This window comes from Dermacentor andersoni, chromosome 2 (assembly GCF_023375885.2).
Source record: "Dermacentor andersoni chromosome 2, qqDerAnde1_hic_scaffold, whole genome shotgun sequence".
Lineage (NCBI taxonomy): Eukaryota > Metazoa > Arthropoda > Arachnida > Ixodida > Ixodidae > Dermacentor > Dermacentor andersoni.
The window spans coordinates 24,471,353-24,487,704 of NC_092815.1; the positions used below are offsets into that span (position 1 = coordinate 24,471,353).

The window sequence follows — 16,352 nt, forward strand, 5'->3', positions numbered from 1 at the left end:
CCACCTGCGTTAATGCTCGGCCTGCACTTTGGCTGGCGAAGCACAAGCGCCATAAGTACAAGCACGTGACAAGGTGCTTGTGGGCCGAGCTGGCGAGAAATGTGATGACAAGCGCTGCCGAAACAGGCAAGTGATCAAAATTTTATACGGGTGTCATACGCGGGGCACTTCCAATTGCAATCGAGCCTGATTGGGATAAGATTTCTAGATCGGGATTGTCTCTGCTGTGTAAATTAGGCGTAAACTTTCCCCCAACCCAAGCGTTTACCTGGAAGGTGATCTAGCAGCAATGCGGTACCCACACTGGAGCGCTCACTTGTGTGCGTATCGTGTGGCCGCTCGCCCTTCCCTTCTTCACACGCCTAGGGACTCAGAGACTCGTGCGCTGACGCATGTGAGACGCGTATCCCATGCTCCGTGTGGCCGGGCCTTTAGAGTCTCAATAATTGGCAATGACACCTCCATGTTTCCAAGCGGCAGCTGGGAGAAACGGGGATCCTCGCGTACCAGTGCGACGAGGAGAGGCGCGGTGCGCTGTTTCGAGGCTACGTTCCTCCTGCCCGTTGAAATGGTCTATAGATCTGCGTTGTATGACACCCTGCATCGTAGATAAATTTTTTTACTCATCAAGCGATCGCCACGCTTGTCCCGATAATGTCATGAGGTTGGTTACTTCTGGATGCCGCCAAAGCCTGCAGGAGCAGATATGAAGGCCAATATGTACCGTTCATGGGAGTTTTCGTAATTTCTCTCAGCAGCCTTGATTTAAACTGCAATTAGCGTGTACTGCCCATGTGGTCTCGACATCAAGTTCCTCGTGGATTCTTGTCACAGAAGTACACAACGTGGAGCAGAGAACTGAATGACGAAGGACAAACATGAGGAGAGTGTGTTGGGAGGCTAGTTGGTAAGACATTCTTTTGTGAACTTAAAGTACGCTAGGGACGAGACACCGAGGTAGAAGAAAGTTTTTCCTGCTAGTTTTCCCTCCCAGGTGAAACGTCTCCGTAATGCAAGTTTTCCACGAGCCCTGCTCTAGGCCGTAGCTGAGTCGCTGTTGAAGGCCATATGCCACCATACCACCGACACTGGGGTTGACTTAGGTGAATGAAGGAAGAGGCGAAAGTTTGAGGTAATACCATATGTCCATAAGGCTTTGCATGGGATGAAGAGGGTTGCTGGACAATTCAGTGTTGATGTGATTTTTTCAATGCCCTGCAAGCTGTCGCGTTTATGGCCCTTTCTAACGCAGATAAACCCAATAGGGATAGATGTGGCATAAAACACAGACGCATGTATGTACCATGTAGGACACAGGTGGTGTACGAGATTACGCTGAGCTGTGGAACGTTCTATGTGGGGCAAACCGGAAGATGTATTAAAAAATTTTGATGGATCACTCTAGCTCATTAAAAGATGGCAGCGGAAAGCACCTGCCAGTTCGTTGTAGGTCATGGGTGAAGAAGCGTGTGCTGATCTTTGACAAAATGAAGGTGTTAGGGCGAGCAAAGGACCAAATGGCACGTGAAACCTTGGAAGCTTTCTTAATAGCAAGACATGGTCCAGATAGGTGCGTCAGCCAACCGTCAGTGTATCTTTTCAAGAAAGAGCTTGAGTTTTTGGTGTAGATAGGGGCTTGGCGAGGGAGCGTCTCATGGTCACGTGGTTATGGTCTGGCTTGGGCATGCGCATAGTTCGAAAAGGCAGCATCGTGTGATTACAATAAACCTGTTGCATCTGCGTTCGTTGTCTTCTTCTACCTCGGTGTCTCGTCCCTTGCGCAGTTCACAAAAAAGAAGGACAAACAGAAGCGCTAACTTTCAATTGACGTTTATTGTGATATGAGCCCAAGAAATTTTGCTCAGATGCAACGAGCTTTTTCGAACGTATAGTTTCGCGTGCATTTCTCTGAATCTTTACAATAAGTATGCGCCAGGCTGCACGACTGTTATGTTAGTTTTTCAATCTGCTTTTACAATTCCAGGCAACAGGGATGCTAAGCAGCGAAGGCCGACCTAAGCAAGTTCTTCTAAATGCAGTGAATGAGGTTCATTTTCGGAGGAAGAAGACATGTCTGAGCCTGTATTTCTTCGCATTTTCGGCTGCAGTTTCTTCCTTACAACGCAAGCAGGGTACTTATGAAGAAAGAAAATTGAAAGAGGAAGAAATTTGTCATGCGGAAGGAAACTGTAAGTTCTTCGTGATGCACTACGCAGGCACAAGCATTATTTATAAGCATCATCACGGACTTTTCGTTAAAGCGTATCACGTAGCAGCATGCTTAAGGGTACTGCAACCGAGCCCATTTATCACGACGCAAAGGCACCGGTCGCAGCAAATAAGACGATGCGGAGTCGCGTTCCACGGTGCAGATCTCCATAACAAAGAGCTCTTTTCGTTCATGTTTCCTGGTCCCAAGGAATCTCCGGCAGCGGTCCTGGCCCCTGTGAGTGGGTGGAGCTTCGTCCTTCCTGGGACGCCCTTGCTTTGAACGTCCTGGCTTCACTGGTGAGTTTAGCTTTATTTGCTTTTTTGATGTGTTGTTCTTGTTGGAAAACATTTATTTCGAAGGCAGCAAGATGGTCTCGGTTCTCACGATAAAATGCAAAAAAAAAAAAAAAACGCGTAGAAATCTTGAGTTAGGAATAATATTAGGAATGGCTGTAAAATTGAAGAAACACATCGGAAATTAGGAAGCGGAACGGAGTCCGGACCGAAGCAGAAGTCGAAAGTCGCCGGTTTGACATTCTTAATGCACAACACTCCGTGATAAACGACGGCGATTAGTAGGAACGAAGCTGACAAAACAACTTTTGTTACGTTTGCGCAGTTTACAGCGTCTCATCGCTTAAGCTGTGATCTACAAGATATGCTGCAAGAAAAAAAAAAGCGCTAAAGAATTGCCATTCTTTTTCTGAACACATGAAGGCTAGAAGGAACATTCGAATTATGGAATGCTTCATGGTTTGATCGCCGTAGAGGATTGCGCATCAGTTGATGCGGAAGGATTCATCTAGCAGGATCAGTTAATGGGAAGTGTCGCGTGGCGGAATAGTTTTGGTGCCGAGAGCACTCTTGCAATATTGCTTAAAATCTAAGGACACCTGAGTACTTCTTATGAGCTGTGAATGCGAAAGCATTACTGTCTAATTGAACGCCGTTGAGTGGTCCTTCGAGTTTTGCGCTGTGAGAAATGTTTTCAAGTTTTGCTGCGGTGTATGTTATCGAGTTGTGCGATTAAATTGGTGCGAGTTATTTTTTGTACGGTTTCTACGTGAGCATGTTGACTGTAGACCGGAATAATTTGGACTATATTGCTGAGAAATCAAGGACGCTTCATGCCACCGACGTCCTGCGTGACGAGAGGCTGAAGAAGCAGTAGAGGGCACCAAGGCCGGCAGGCGTGCGCAGTGGCTAAGCCCAGTGCGTGCGTGCGTGCGTGCGTGCGTGCGTGTGCGTGTGTGTGTGCGTGCGTGCGTGTGTGTGTGTGCGTGCGTGTGTGTGTGTGTGTGCGTGTGTCTGTGTGTGTGTGAGAGAGAGTGAGACAGAGAGAGTGAGAGAGAGATATGGATCACGTGCCGGCTTCCTAGAGCGAGACGGCGGCAACCGCACGCGTGCGTCACACGACTGCTTTAACGCCGACAACCCGTCTCTCCCCGCGTCATCGCGGCATCGTATCTTCTCCGTCGAGGCGCGCTGGGGACGTGGCGTCGTGGCGATGCCCTCTCCCCTTACGCGACACTTTCACTCGCTCTCCTCTATCGAGGCGCGCTCTTGACGTGACGCTGCAGCCAGTGGGAATTTAGGTGCCTATTCGCTTCTACGGACGCCGGCTTTCTCGCTCAATGAGCCATATTATGCTTTCGCATCAATAATATCGCGCGAGCGTCTACCTTTGTTGTCTACCTCGCCGCGAGCGTCGGCTTTGTTGGAAATAGTGGTGGCAGTATCAGGCGATAGTATGCGCCCGAAAGCGCGAGACAATTTCCACTTCACCTGCAATTTACTGTGCTGTTCGCTTCAGGAGTGCCATTCGCCGCTACGAGATCGCTGACGCGCCATGTGCTCGATGCTTGTGCCATAGTGTTAAAAAAAGTGAGAAGGTGTGCATGATCGCGCCTTCGGTTCCCTGCCGGAGCGGCTTCGTTTCCAAGGTGGTGGAATGCATTAAAACAATTGTAAGAGATGAGACGCACAAAACGGGGGTTTTTAGATTTCGGGGAGCGTTAAAGAACCCAGGGTCGTGGCCGAAATTGATCCGGAGCCTCCTTTCCTCTTGCCCTTCCCCTCTCTTTCAACAGGGCGCCCCTCGGAACCCGTGTGCTGGGACGGAAAACCATATTTCATTATATTCTTATTACAGCAAAAAATCCTCACTTTGCACAAAATACTTTTCTTGATGGTTATGTTTTTGGCTTCCCCACAAGCATATGCTTTATACAGAAGTGCTGGCTCTACAGGAAAAACTTGACGGCCTGCAGTATACGGGCATTGTCTGTCATTTGTCATACTGCAGAAGCTGCGGCCTTAGATAGGCGCAAGGTTGCGCTTGTCGATCGTCTGATAGCTCGGAAAGATATTTCTTTTTTCCTGGCGCCCTTCGCTGTCTAAGTAACGGGCGTCCTTACTTGAAGCTCTTTCGGCTTGGCGCACACGCTTCCATTCTGCGTTAGATGTGAGGTTCAGAATGTGCCGCGTGCGGAGCATTGTCTGTTCATTACTGGATACATTTTTTTATCCCACAAGTTTGTCGAAAACGTGGTTGTAAAAGTTGAGCTATAGACGCAGAATTTCGTGAATGAGTCATGATTAGTTCCTCGCCTGAATTGTACTCACTTCATTTTCGTGTTTATTTGAAGACACGAGAACATGAAGAGTGAAATGACCCATTAAGAAGGCCCCATGTACCGCGTACGATATGAGTTTTCATGCAGGAACCAATGTTACAATATAGTATTATCGCATACCAAAGTCGCTATAAAATCGCCTTGTGTTTGTATTTAGTTATTGTTGCCTTTGAGATACTTTCTGTTGAGATGTAATATGTTCAATTTTTGCGAGTGTATAGACAGAGCGCATGTGTGTACATCATTTATTTAAATGTAGGACACTTCACCGCAAGCACGTTTATTTTGATCTCAACGAAAAGGTTCCAAACTCTTCATGTTATCTATCATCTGAGATAACATTCTAGCATTCTAGAACTTCCCATCAGACAAAGGCACTGAATTAACTTCATGTTGCTCCAAGGTCTAACGTTGACACAGCCCCCTTTTGCAAACCATGAATATGCCATGCTTTGGCGACTTCCAAGCGAACGGTACACTTTCGGCCAACCCGACCTTCAATCGATCATCCAAGCAGCGACGGATACACAGCATCCTCACCCATATACCTATGTACTGCCTCTTCGTTTACGAGTGCCACTTGCTCTCTCAGCTGCTTACGATAATAACCGAGCAACGCTAGCCATCCTCGTATGAAGACAGCCAAGTCCAATGATTATTCTTCTGGAAAGAAAGAGGCATTGATAGCAATAGCGTTAAATTTATATTCACTTAACTTTTTACAGCGGTTTACCCGTGAGGAAACTTCATGATTTGGGGATGAGCAGTATATTCCATGTGGGAACAACTTTATACAAAGCACTTATCTGCGGTTCTTTAGCCAATTCCAACACAACATCGCTTTGGATATTCGCACAAAATTCCTATTCATGAGTTCCGCATTGAAAACAGAATGGGCTGCCATAGACAGTTTTAATATTGCAAAATTTTGAGAAATTTCTATCACGATGCCAACTACCTTCCCGCGCTTTTTAGTGTATCTTATTGTACTTTTTCTGGCTTGTAAGTTTTCGCAGGTGGCTATGTTTTACTGGCATGAGTACGTAAGGAAATGCTGAAACTAAGGAAAAAGGCCGGATACAGCTCGTCACATGACAAAAATGGACATCTATTGTAATTCACGTACAAGTAGGTCAGGTGGTGCGCATAAGCTTCAGCACAAAACCTATGCGGGTCATCAGCTTAAATTACTGAGCAAACTTAGCAGATACATTATTGTAGAAAATACTAATCGTAGGCGTTTACCGACAACTAGAAAGATGTATAATATTAACAATATATTATAAGTGCTACAAACAAATTAAAACAAAACATCGCCATTCAAGGTTCTTTCAACGAGCTCGTGCGTGCTAAGATGCTTGGAGATCATGCGCTCAGCACGCGAGGTTGCGACATGGAAAGGAAAAATAGAATCTATTAAAATCTGTTGATGTCTGTCATACTACAGTGAGAGCTTGAAATTTCATATACAGATAACTGAAATGACATGAAATGAACGAAAAAAAAATGCTAGAAAATGGAAACAAACTGACAAGTCCAAGAAGAGAGGTTGTACAGACTCCCGCACAAAGGAAAGTCGTATTTCGTATTTACTTAATTCTAACACGCACATTTTTGCAGAAGAGTTTACTAAACTATATATGAGTACGAAACGAAAACTCCAACATTCCGAATATATCATCAGTAGCGATAAAATTTCTGTACTCCAATGCAATCCACACGTCGCTGCAGCTGTACAAGAGAGAGAGAGAGAGAGAGAGAGAGAAGGGAAGAAGGAAAGGCAGGGAGGTTAAACCAGACTGAGTCCAGTTTGCTACCCTACACGTGGGGAGGGGAATGGGGAGTGAAAGAGTGAGAAAGAAAACTTAAGTGTAGTACGTCTATAGTCGGGCACTCAAGTCTGTTGCCTTGAGGTAGTGAAAAAGCGCTCGAACTGCTTTCTGGGCTAAGGAACTGTGAGGCCAGGCTCCCAAGATCTTCGCTTCCGTAAATGGCCTGTCATCCAATCTATTCAAGGCACACTGGAGAGTCTCACGTTGATTATCGAAGCGAGAACAGTGGCACAGAAGATGACTGATGGTCTCTTCACACTTGCACTTAGCGCACATTGGTGAAGCCGCCATTCCAATACGATAGCTGTAGGAGTTGGTGAATGCTACTTCTACGCACAGCCGTCACAGCAGTGTTGCGTCACGTCGTCAAAGGTTCGCTGGTAATTTAATTTCAATGATGGGTAGCTGCGCTACGTTCGTGCCCGCTCCGTAAGTTTGTTAGGCTATAGTATATTCTAGGCAATATTGGCCTCGAGGGCATACCGTGGCAACATCTGTTGGAATCTCTTCGTGACGTAGAAAGTGACATCACGTGATATCGGTTACGAAATGTTCGACATTTCCAGCGGGACAGCCACGGTTGATTCCAAGCGTTTGCAAGTTTTAAGCGTTGTATGTGTGGCGTCTTGGCTGAAAAAAAAAAAGAAAACTAGCGATTGCATCCTAGTTTAGTGCGCAGGGCAGCGTACGTTTTTAGTAAGCGAGTAACCTGATTCATTCATATTGGTTATTCAGCTCGCATGATTTTTCGCGAAAGTAGCCATGCGCACTTCTTCCCCAGTAAGAGTATTGTTGACAACATTCTTCGCGGGTAGTGCGTCTTGCCAGTCTCGTCAGAATTATCGCGTGACGACAATTTATCACCGGTTTATTATAATACGTGGAACAATATTTGTACATATTTTTGTCTCCTCAATACGCATTTCCGCCGTGTGCACTCATGTACATAGAATGCATCTCTGCACAGGATATCTTGACTGATGCCACGTCAAGGCGGCAGCATGTTAGACGCCCTGTGTGCATCGTTTGCCAGGCTCATACGCTCACCATATTATTTCGTTTTCAGCAACTTTATCAGCCAACCATTTAGAGTAGCATCGTTTTCGGGCTCACGTGAAAACTCACCCGGTGCTCGGTCGATTATGTCTGGCACTGCAGCACCAAGCAGTAAACTATGTCAGAGCGGACAACTCAATTGCTACCTTGGGAATGAAACACGTTATCTACTAGCCTACACTGAAGGCTTCAATCAGCCAGCCAGCGAGCATCGTTGGCTGCTGCAAAGGTGCGACCGCGAGTCACGTGATGTCACATTCTACGTCATAGCAATAGCAGCGCTGGTCTCCGATAGTGGCCCTCAAGGTCAACAGTCAGGCTTGCCATCGTCTGCAAGGTGTTTAGGAAATTGGATGTCTCAAATGTCAAATGTGGTACCAAAAATGCGTTGCTCTGGCCGCCTTGCAAAGGAGGGGGCAGTGCACGAAGGGGGAAAGTAGAAAAGGAGAAAGCAGGGATGTTAATTAGAACTGCGTCTGATTGGCTACCCTAAGCTAGGGAAAGGGAAAGTGAGAATAGAAAAAGGAGAGAGAGAGAGAGAGAGAGAGAGAGAGAGAGAGAGAGAGAGAGAGAGAGAGAGAGAGAGAGAGAGAGAGAGAGAGGAAGCAAAAGCGCGGTGATCAACACTAAGTGAAACGCGTTCACACAGATCACTCGCCTTCAAGTAACGCAAAAGCGCTTTCACGGCCTTGTGGGCCGACGAGCGATGCGGACGGTCTTCGAGCAGCGCCTGCATGGACAACGGCCGGTCGCCCAGTCGTCGCAATGCGACAGAGAATCTTTGCCTTTCCGACTGAAATCGATGACAGTGGCACACTAAACGCTTTATGTTCTCTTCGTTGTCGAAGACGTCGCACACAGCACTGTCGATCATTCCAGTCAATGTAGTGTAAGCCTTCGCGAAGCCCATTCCCAACCCCAGCCGCTACAGAAGCGATGTCTTACATCGATGAAGCCCGGGTGGAGTTGGAGCTGCAGCGAAGGGTTCACTTCATGTAACCTGGTTCGCCTTATATTTGGTTTGTCCCGAAGCAGCGCACAGAAACCCAACACACAGAAGAGGGTAAACGACAGAAACATGTCGTTTATGTCGTCCTCCCATTCTTTTGTGTCGTGTTTTCGTGCGCTATACTCCTTCTTTTCAAAATGATCAGATACCAACTAACCTAATTATGGATAATACTAATGCTCTGGGCCATTCATAGTGATAAGGAGACCTCCGAGAGCGACGATGAGTAATGTCTGGTCTGCTGTTGCTGGGACCGAACAAATTTTCATGAAAATGTGGTAAATCAACAATGAAGGACATTGCATAATTTCTTGAAGTTTGGAAATAAGTGTGCCTCTTATAAGTGAAGGCACTGCATATTTCTTCTCGGGCTGTGCATGCTACACTAGAAGACATGTTGATCACGATCATCATCATCAGCCTATTTCATGTCTACTGTAGGACGAAGGCATCTCCCTGCGATCTCCAATTACCTCCGTCCTGCGCCAACCGATTCCAGCTAGCGCTTGCCAATTTCCTTTATTTCATCACGCCACCTAGTTTTCAGCCCTCCTAGACTGCGATTCCCTTCTGTTAGCACCCATTCGTAGCCCTAATGGTTCACCGGTTATCATTACGTGACCTGCCCAGCTCCATTTCTTTCTGCTAATGTCCATTAGAATATCGGCTATGCCTGTTTGCTCTCCGATCCACACCACTATCTTTCTGTCTCTTAATGTTACGCCCAACATTCTTCGTTCCATCGCTCTGTGCGCAGTCCTTAACTTCTCGAGCTGCTTTGACAGTCTCCAAAGTTTCTGCTCCATTTGTTAGCATTGGTAAAGTGCACTGCTTGTACACCTTTTTTTCCCATGATAATGCTAAGCTTCCAGTCAGGAGCTCCCGTATGTCTGCCGTATGTGCTCCAACCCATTTTTATTCTGTAAATTTCCTTCTCATGATCAGTATCCCCTGTGAGTAATTGACCCCGTTGATCATTATATTTGTCTTTTCCATACTAATATTCAACCCCACTCTTGCACTCACTCTGCTAAGGTCCTCAATCACTTGTTGAAACTGGCCCCAGTGTTGCTGAACAGGACAGTGTCATCTGCAAATCTAAGATTGCTGAGATGTTCGCCGTTGATCCTTACTCCTAAGCCTTCCCAGTTTAATAGCTTGAATACTTCTTCCAAGCATGCTGTGAATAGCATTGGATAGATTGTATCTCATTGTCTGATCCCTTTCTCTATGGATATGTTCTTACTTTTCTTGTGCAAAATTAACGTAGCCGTCGAATCTCTGTACATACTTTCCAAGATATTTACGTAAGTGTCCTGTACTCCTTGCTTACGTAATGCCTCTATGACTGCTGGTATCCCGACTGAATCAAATGTCTTTTCGTAATGTATGAAAGCCATGTAGAGGGGCTGACTGTATTCTGCGGATTTCTCGATTTCCTGATTGATGAAGTTGGATGTGATCCATTGTAGAGTGTTCCTTCCTGAAGCCAGCTTGTTCCCTTGGTTGACTGAAGTCCAGTGTTGCCTTTATTTCATTGTAGGTTATCTTGGTGAATACTTGAAGTAATATTGGAAGTGGGCTAATGGGCCTATAATTGTTCAATTTTAACGTCTCCCATTTTGTGGATTAGTATAATGTTGGCATTCATCCAGTTCTCTGATACCCTCGAAGTCGATAGGCAGTTCGTATAAAGCGCGCCAGTTTTTCAAGTTATATGTCTCCCCCATCTTTGATTGAATCGACTGGTAGTCCATCTTCTCCTGCCGCCTTTGCCCGTTTCATGTCTTGCAAGGCCCTTCTAACTTTATCGCTAGTTATAGAAGGACCCTCTCTAGCCTGTTCATTACTACTTTGAATGGATGTATCGTTTCTTCTTTGGGTACTGTACAGATCAATGTAGAATTCTTCTGCTGCTTTTACTATATTTTCAAGATTGCTGATGATATACCTTGTATGTATATTTCAGTGCATACATGTTGGTTTGTCCGATGCCTAGCTTCCTTCTCACTGTTTTCACGCTATGTCCATTTTTTACTGCTTCATCAGTCTTTCTCCCGTTATAATTTCGAATATCCCTTATTTTCTCCTTGTTGATTAGGTTTGACAGTTTCGCGAATTCTATGTGATATCTTGAGCTGAACACTTTCATTCTTTGTGGTTTCTTTATTAGGTCCTTTGTTACTTGGGAGAGCTTACCTACTGGTTGCTTGGTGCCTTGCCTTCCACTTCAGCTGCTGCTTCTGAAGAAGGCTTAGTAACGGTTTCATTCATTACCTCTATGTCATATTCATCTCTCAGTTCTAAGGCTCCATATTTGTTTGCAAGTACCAGCCTGAATTGGCCTTATTTTACCCTTACTGCGTCTAGGTTGACCTGTTCCTTCCTGACCAATTTTACTCTTTCTCTCTTAGAATTGAGGTATATCCTAGACCTCACTAACCTATGATCACTGTACTTTACCCTACCTAACACTTCTACATCATGCACCATGCTGGGATTGGCAGAAAGTATGGTCTATTTCATGTCTTGTTTCACCATCAGGGCTTTTCCAGGTTCGCTTTCTCTTGCTATGCTTCCTGAAGAAGGTGTTCCTTATTTGCCAATTATACCAGCATATCTCTTCTAGCGTTCCTGGAATCGACGTGGTAGTTGCCAATTGCTTGTTCACCAGCCTGCTTTTCCCCCACTTTTGCATTGAAGTCGCCCATTATTACAGTAACTGAGTTTGCACATTTCTCATTGCTAATTCAACATTTTCATAAAACTGGTCTACTTCAAGATCATGGTGACTCGAGGTTAGAGTGCATGTTTGTATTACCTTTATTCTATACCTCTTATTAAGTTTTATTACGGCTACTGCTACCCTCTCATTAATGCTGTAGAATTCGTCAATGTGGCGCGCTAAATCCTTATGGATTAGGATTCCTACCCCGTATTGCTTCTTATCTGGGAGATAGAAGAGGACGTGGCCATTAATCAGCACCGTATAAGCATTACGAGTTCTAATCTCGCTAAGGCCAATGATATCCCAAACAATGCCTGATCGTTTCTCAAAGAGTCCTGCTAAGCTAGCTTCACTCGAGAGAGTTCGCGTTAGCACCGAACTTCGGTTAGCACCGAGCAAGTTAGCACCCAGTAAATAAGGTGTTTTCTTAAAAGGAAACAACTATGAAGTGAATAGCAGGCCCATTTCTTCCTTTACGAAGCATTGGGGTTGAGATATGTTAGCTTTAATTTTAAAATCTACAAGATACGCTTTAACGAATGTAGGCGCGATCTTGCATTTGTTCACGCCGTGACAGGCTGCAATTATGAACCACCACCGCTATTTCTAAAACTACGTTTTTTTTATTACGAAAGATAGATTTCAAATTAGGATACACTGCATCGGGCTATAACAAAGAAAAGAAAGAAAGTGGGAGAATGATAGAAATTCGTAGATAGGAACAGAACAAATATGTCAAAGAAAAACTTAAGCAGCACTTCCTGCTTGCAGTCACTGAATAGTGCCAAGCGTATTACGTAGCTTGTGTCTTTGAATTTTCATTTTTTGTTGCTGTTTGTCGGAACAGCACGATGGCTTTAACTAAGGACGGGATAAAAGACTAAGGGACTTCTAGAACTTGGGGGAGGGGTGCGGAGGGGGGGGGCTTACGGCGTTAAAGTGTACTTGCGGACAGGCTGTGTTCAAACGCTTCACCTACGCATGGCAATTAGGCAAAATTTACATCGTCCTCATTAGTTAAACACCGGCAATATGGATGATGTTGGGGAAAAGAAATAACGTACAGAATCTTGGTTTGAGCTAGTTGGTGGGTCATAGTTCTATGAAGGTCATGGCGCAAACTAGACGAACACAAAGAGCACAATGACAGGATGGGCGCTCGTCCTGTAATTGTGTTCTTTGTCTTCCTCTAGTTTGCACCATGAATTTCTTAGAAATAACGTATGCTTAAGTAAGACGCGAATCAGACTAGATAAGGCGCCGTACCGAAGTACTGTCGTAAAATGAAGTTTGAATAGAGAAGATATAACAGCGAAGGGAAGGACAAAAAGAACAGGGCAGCCGCACATCCAGAGATAAAGAATGGCAGTCCATGACGGGGTCGGTCAAACATATGAAATGTTCTAAGCTCCGCCTTCATTAGTCGCTAGCATGATCCTGCAGTAATTGGTACAGCTTCCCTAATCCGTCCAGTGGTAAGTGAACAACAGAGAGAAGCAGTTTAACCCTGTTCGACATTTCGAGGGCGTAAAAAAACATTTTGAATGATTGCCGGTAGTTGCATTTGAAATTAAACACATTATGTTTATACTGTGGTATAGTATTTTCAAGTCAGCACAGCACGACGTGAATACAGCTTGTATTTATATTGCCTAAGCAGGATATTTGCCCGTCCCCTGCGATACACTTATTTATTAACGTGTTCTCTACTGTGCATTTGAATCAAAAAAAGGGGGAAGAAAGAATAGGGATTTGCCTAATTGGAACAGTCAGAATGAATTCATACTTTATGCAAAGTTGTGATGCTTAACGTCCCCGGCCGATACACTCGCCATGAGATGCGCTATAGTAGCGAGATTCGGATCAATCTTTAGCACTTCGTATTCTTTAACGTGCACTCAAAGCACAGCAGATGAGAGTTCCTGCAGTTCCAGCCACCGTGGTTGAGAACACATAACCCCGTGATCAGAAGTATAACGTCATAGCGAGTGAAGAATTGCAGTGGGTTGTACAGCCGTGAGTAAAAGTACACGGACTACGTACGGGCGCGGGTGTGAAGCTGCATCGAACCTCCATCTTCTGGAGCAGTGCCTGCTGTGGAGACTAGCACTCGGGTGGTGGTGTGGATGCGCGCCCAATCATATCTTCTGGCATTTCATGTTGCCTTTCGCAACGAGCTACGCTGCTCGTCGACCAAATGGTCAACGGGCAGCCACCTATGCCACTTCCTCAGTTCCGGCACATCTGTGGCGCTGTTTCCCCGAGGGACTGCGATAGCGCTGCCTCGCCCGTATACATCGTGCATCGCATTTGTTTGGTTACTGCGCAGCCCACTGCCTATGGCACCTGTTTGTGACTCGCACAGGATACCTCGTTTCTTACTGCTGCGCTGCAGGCTTATGTTATAGGAAGCGCTTCCAATAGTTGCTGCCGTTTATTCTAGCATGGTTTCCCCGTCGCTGTCCTTTGTCGCGCAAAGCGATTGCAACAGCGTATACAGACACTTTAATCTGTGAAAGCAGCTGCAGCACGTCGCTAGAGAATATTGGAAACGCTTCCGATAGCACCACGACGCAGTAAGGAGAAAGCATTTTTTCCGTGCCATCAAAAGACTCGAGAGAAGTCGGTAGGCCGCGCGTTAACAGAAGAAATTCAATTCACAGCGGCGCAGACATGACGGATCAGAAGGAGTGGCAAAATATGCTTCCGTCCGTTGAGTGTTTTGTGGACAAGCAACGTAAGTTTTCAAGGAAAGCAGCATGACAGGCCGTCACATTTGACGGAATGGGCATACACACCGGCGCCGAGCGCCACTCTCGACAGCCGGCACCGAATCGGAAGATGGCGCGTCGATGCAGTTTGGCACGCGCTTCCGTGATACGCATACTTTTGCCCCACGGGTGTACGTCATCAAGTAATCAACAGAAGATGTGAAACCTCCACTCTTTCTGTTTCTCACGCTGCCTTACCTTTTCGCTTCAATATTAATGCAATAGAATTATTCGCATACCTCGCATAGTTTGTAGGTATCCGCCTGATGAATTATGTGGGCCGAACTCAAGGATAACAGAGTGCGGGTGTAGGGCAATTGGTGAGTCATGATTTTGGGAAGTTGCCGCAAGCAAAACACGAGACTTGAAGGAAGATCGTGTTGTCGCTTCCTTCAAGTCTGGTGTTTTGCTTGCGGCAACCTCCCAAAATGTAACTCAAAGGCAATTCTAAAAACGTTAAAGAAAGGACGCATGTTGAATCAGCCACTTTCAGCCACTGAAGTAAATTGTGATAGTAGCGGTTAGTGGTAAGTGGCAATGTAAATATTATCCGTGTGTCAGTCCTGGCGCAAGTTGAAGTCATAAGACAGGATCGTGTCACAGGATCGTGTGGATGGAAGCGAGAGTCTGCTGTGTCCCGTAGATCTTAGTGTTTCAATTGTCACTTCACGACTTAATGAGCGGTATTGACTCGCGGTATCGCTCTCGAGGCTATGTAAATGCCTACTGTGCCTGCTGACCTTCTCCGTGCACAGCTTAGTCCGCGTATCTTTTCTGATGATCAGGCAGCGGTCCAGCCGCCACTAAATGCCCGTATTTGACGGCGTCGAGCGACATACGTGAGATCGTCTATTTGCACTATACAAGTGTATACATATGAAGAAAAAAAATTGCGACAAATATCTGTCCTAGTTAGCGACACCTGAAACACTTCATCCCGATTCCGATCCGCCCACAAAGGTGGATCTGAATAAAGTGTGCAGTCATACGTAGAGAATTGTGCGTCACTTCCAGGCGAAATGTTCCGATGAAGTGCCGATTATTAGGGTATAATGTAGAAAATAATCAAAATTGTGTCCTTACCCCAGGACAGCAATAAAGGCAGCAGTAAACTACATACACTTAAGCCCGTAGTGAGAACAGTGCAGAACTTCTCACGCTCAAAGCTACCCAATGCTCTGGCGTAGCTATCCGTAGAGGAGTTGCCGAAAACGGCAAAAGAAAAAGGGAACGTTTTTGAAGAGGACAGGTTCTAATGTAAAGGCAACGCGAAAGGTAAGAAAAAAAAGGAAGACATGAAATATAGCTTCAAGAGAGCTATAAAAATAGGTGTGTGAAAGTGCGAACAGGTCGCCTAGCGAAAAATTAGCTTTCACATTAAAATGTTTGATAGACAAGCAAATGGAAATTTTTGAAACTTCTGAACGAAACATGCTATCGAGTAACGGGAAGTAATTGAAAACACTAAAAGTAGAGAGAAACATACTTGGAAACTGGATACGCGAGTAGCATTGGTAAAACTTCGGGCCGAGCTTCAGCGCAGCAAAGGTCTGCCGAAATTGAAAAAAAGAGACCGACGACTAAGAAGAAAAGGCAGCGATGTATGGCTGGAATTCGATCCCACTGTCAATTTTTCCCTCCTAGTTTGTGTGTGCTCTTTATGCCTGGATTCTGACGACGCCACTTGGATCCCTTTTCAATGTTTTGGAAGCGCAGCAGAATTCCGGACAGGTCGGCGAACGACGGCTCACCAAAGGCGATCGCGGAAGAGGAAGCCATTTCCGCAATGATCGAAAGCAGGGAACGTCTGACCGAAACCAAGAACGGAGGTGGAAAAGAAAACGATCAGTGCTGACAATACCACTGCTGTGTGACGTCCACTGTCATACGTCGGTTCTTGTATCTTTTCTCCGAGTCTATCACGTAGTTCAATGTTTCCGTCGCATAGAAGACCAAGTGGCACGACATCTAATAAGGAAGATGGCTCGCGAGGACGGAAGCATGTCATTGAGGAACCTGACGACACGCATATAAAAAGAAATAAAAAAGCAATATTACCACGTGAAAAGCACGAACTGGAAGCTTCGGCAAGAGAGCGACAAATAAGAC

The 16,352-nt window shown here is 45.5% G+C and overlaps 1 long non-coding RNA gene across 2 annotated transcripts in view; it reads left to right on the forward strand.

Annotated features, from left to right (window-relative positions):
• The window catches only part of LOC129387774 (uncharacterized), a 45,957-nt gene that overhangs the window by 13,194 nt on the left and 16,411 nt on the right, over positions 1–16,352 (forward strand). Inside the window, exons 1-2 of one of the 2 annotated variants that reach the window (XR_008614958.2) lie at positions 1,804–2,189; positions 2,420–2,508. This is a non-coding gene — a long non-coding RNA (uncharacterized lncRNA). Of the gene's footprint in view, positions 1–1,803; positions 2,190–2,419; positions 2,509–16,352 lie in introns of those variants that run through there. The other variant, XR_008614959.2, reaches the window with a different exon arrangement.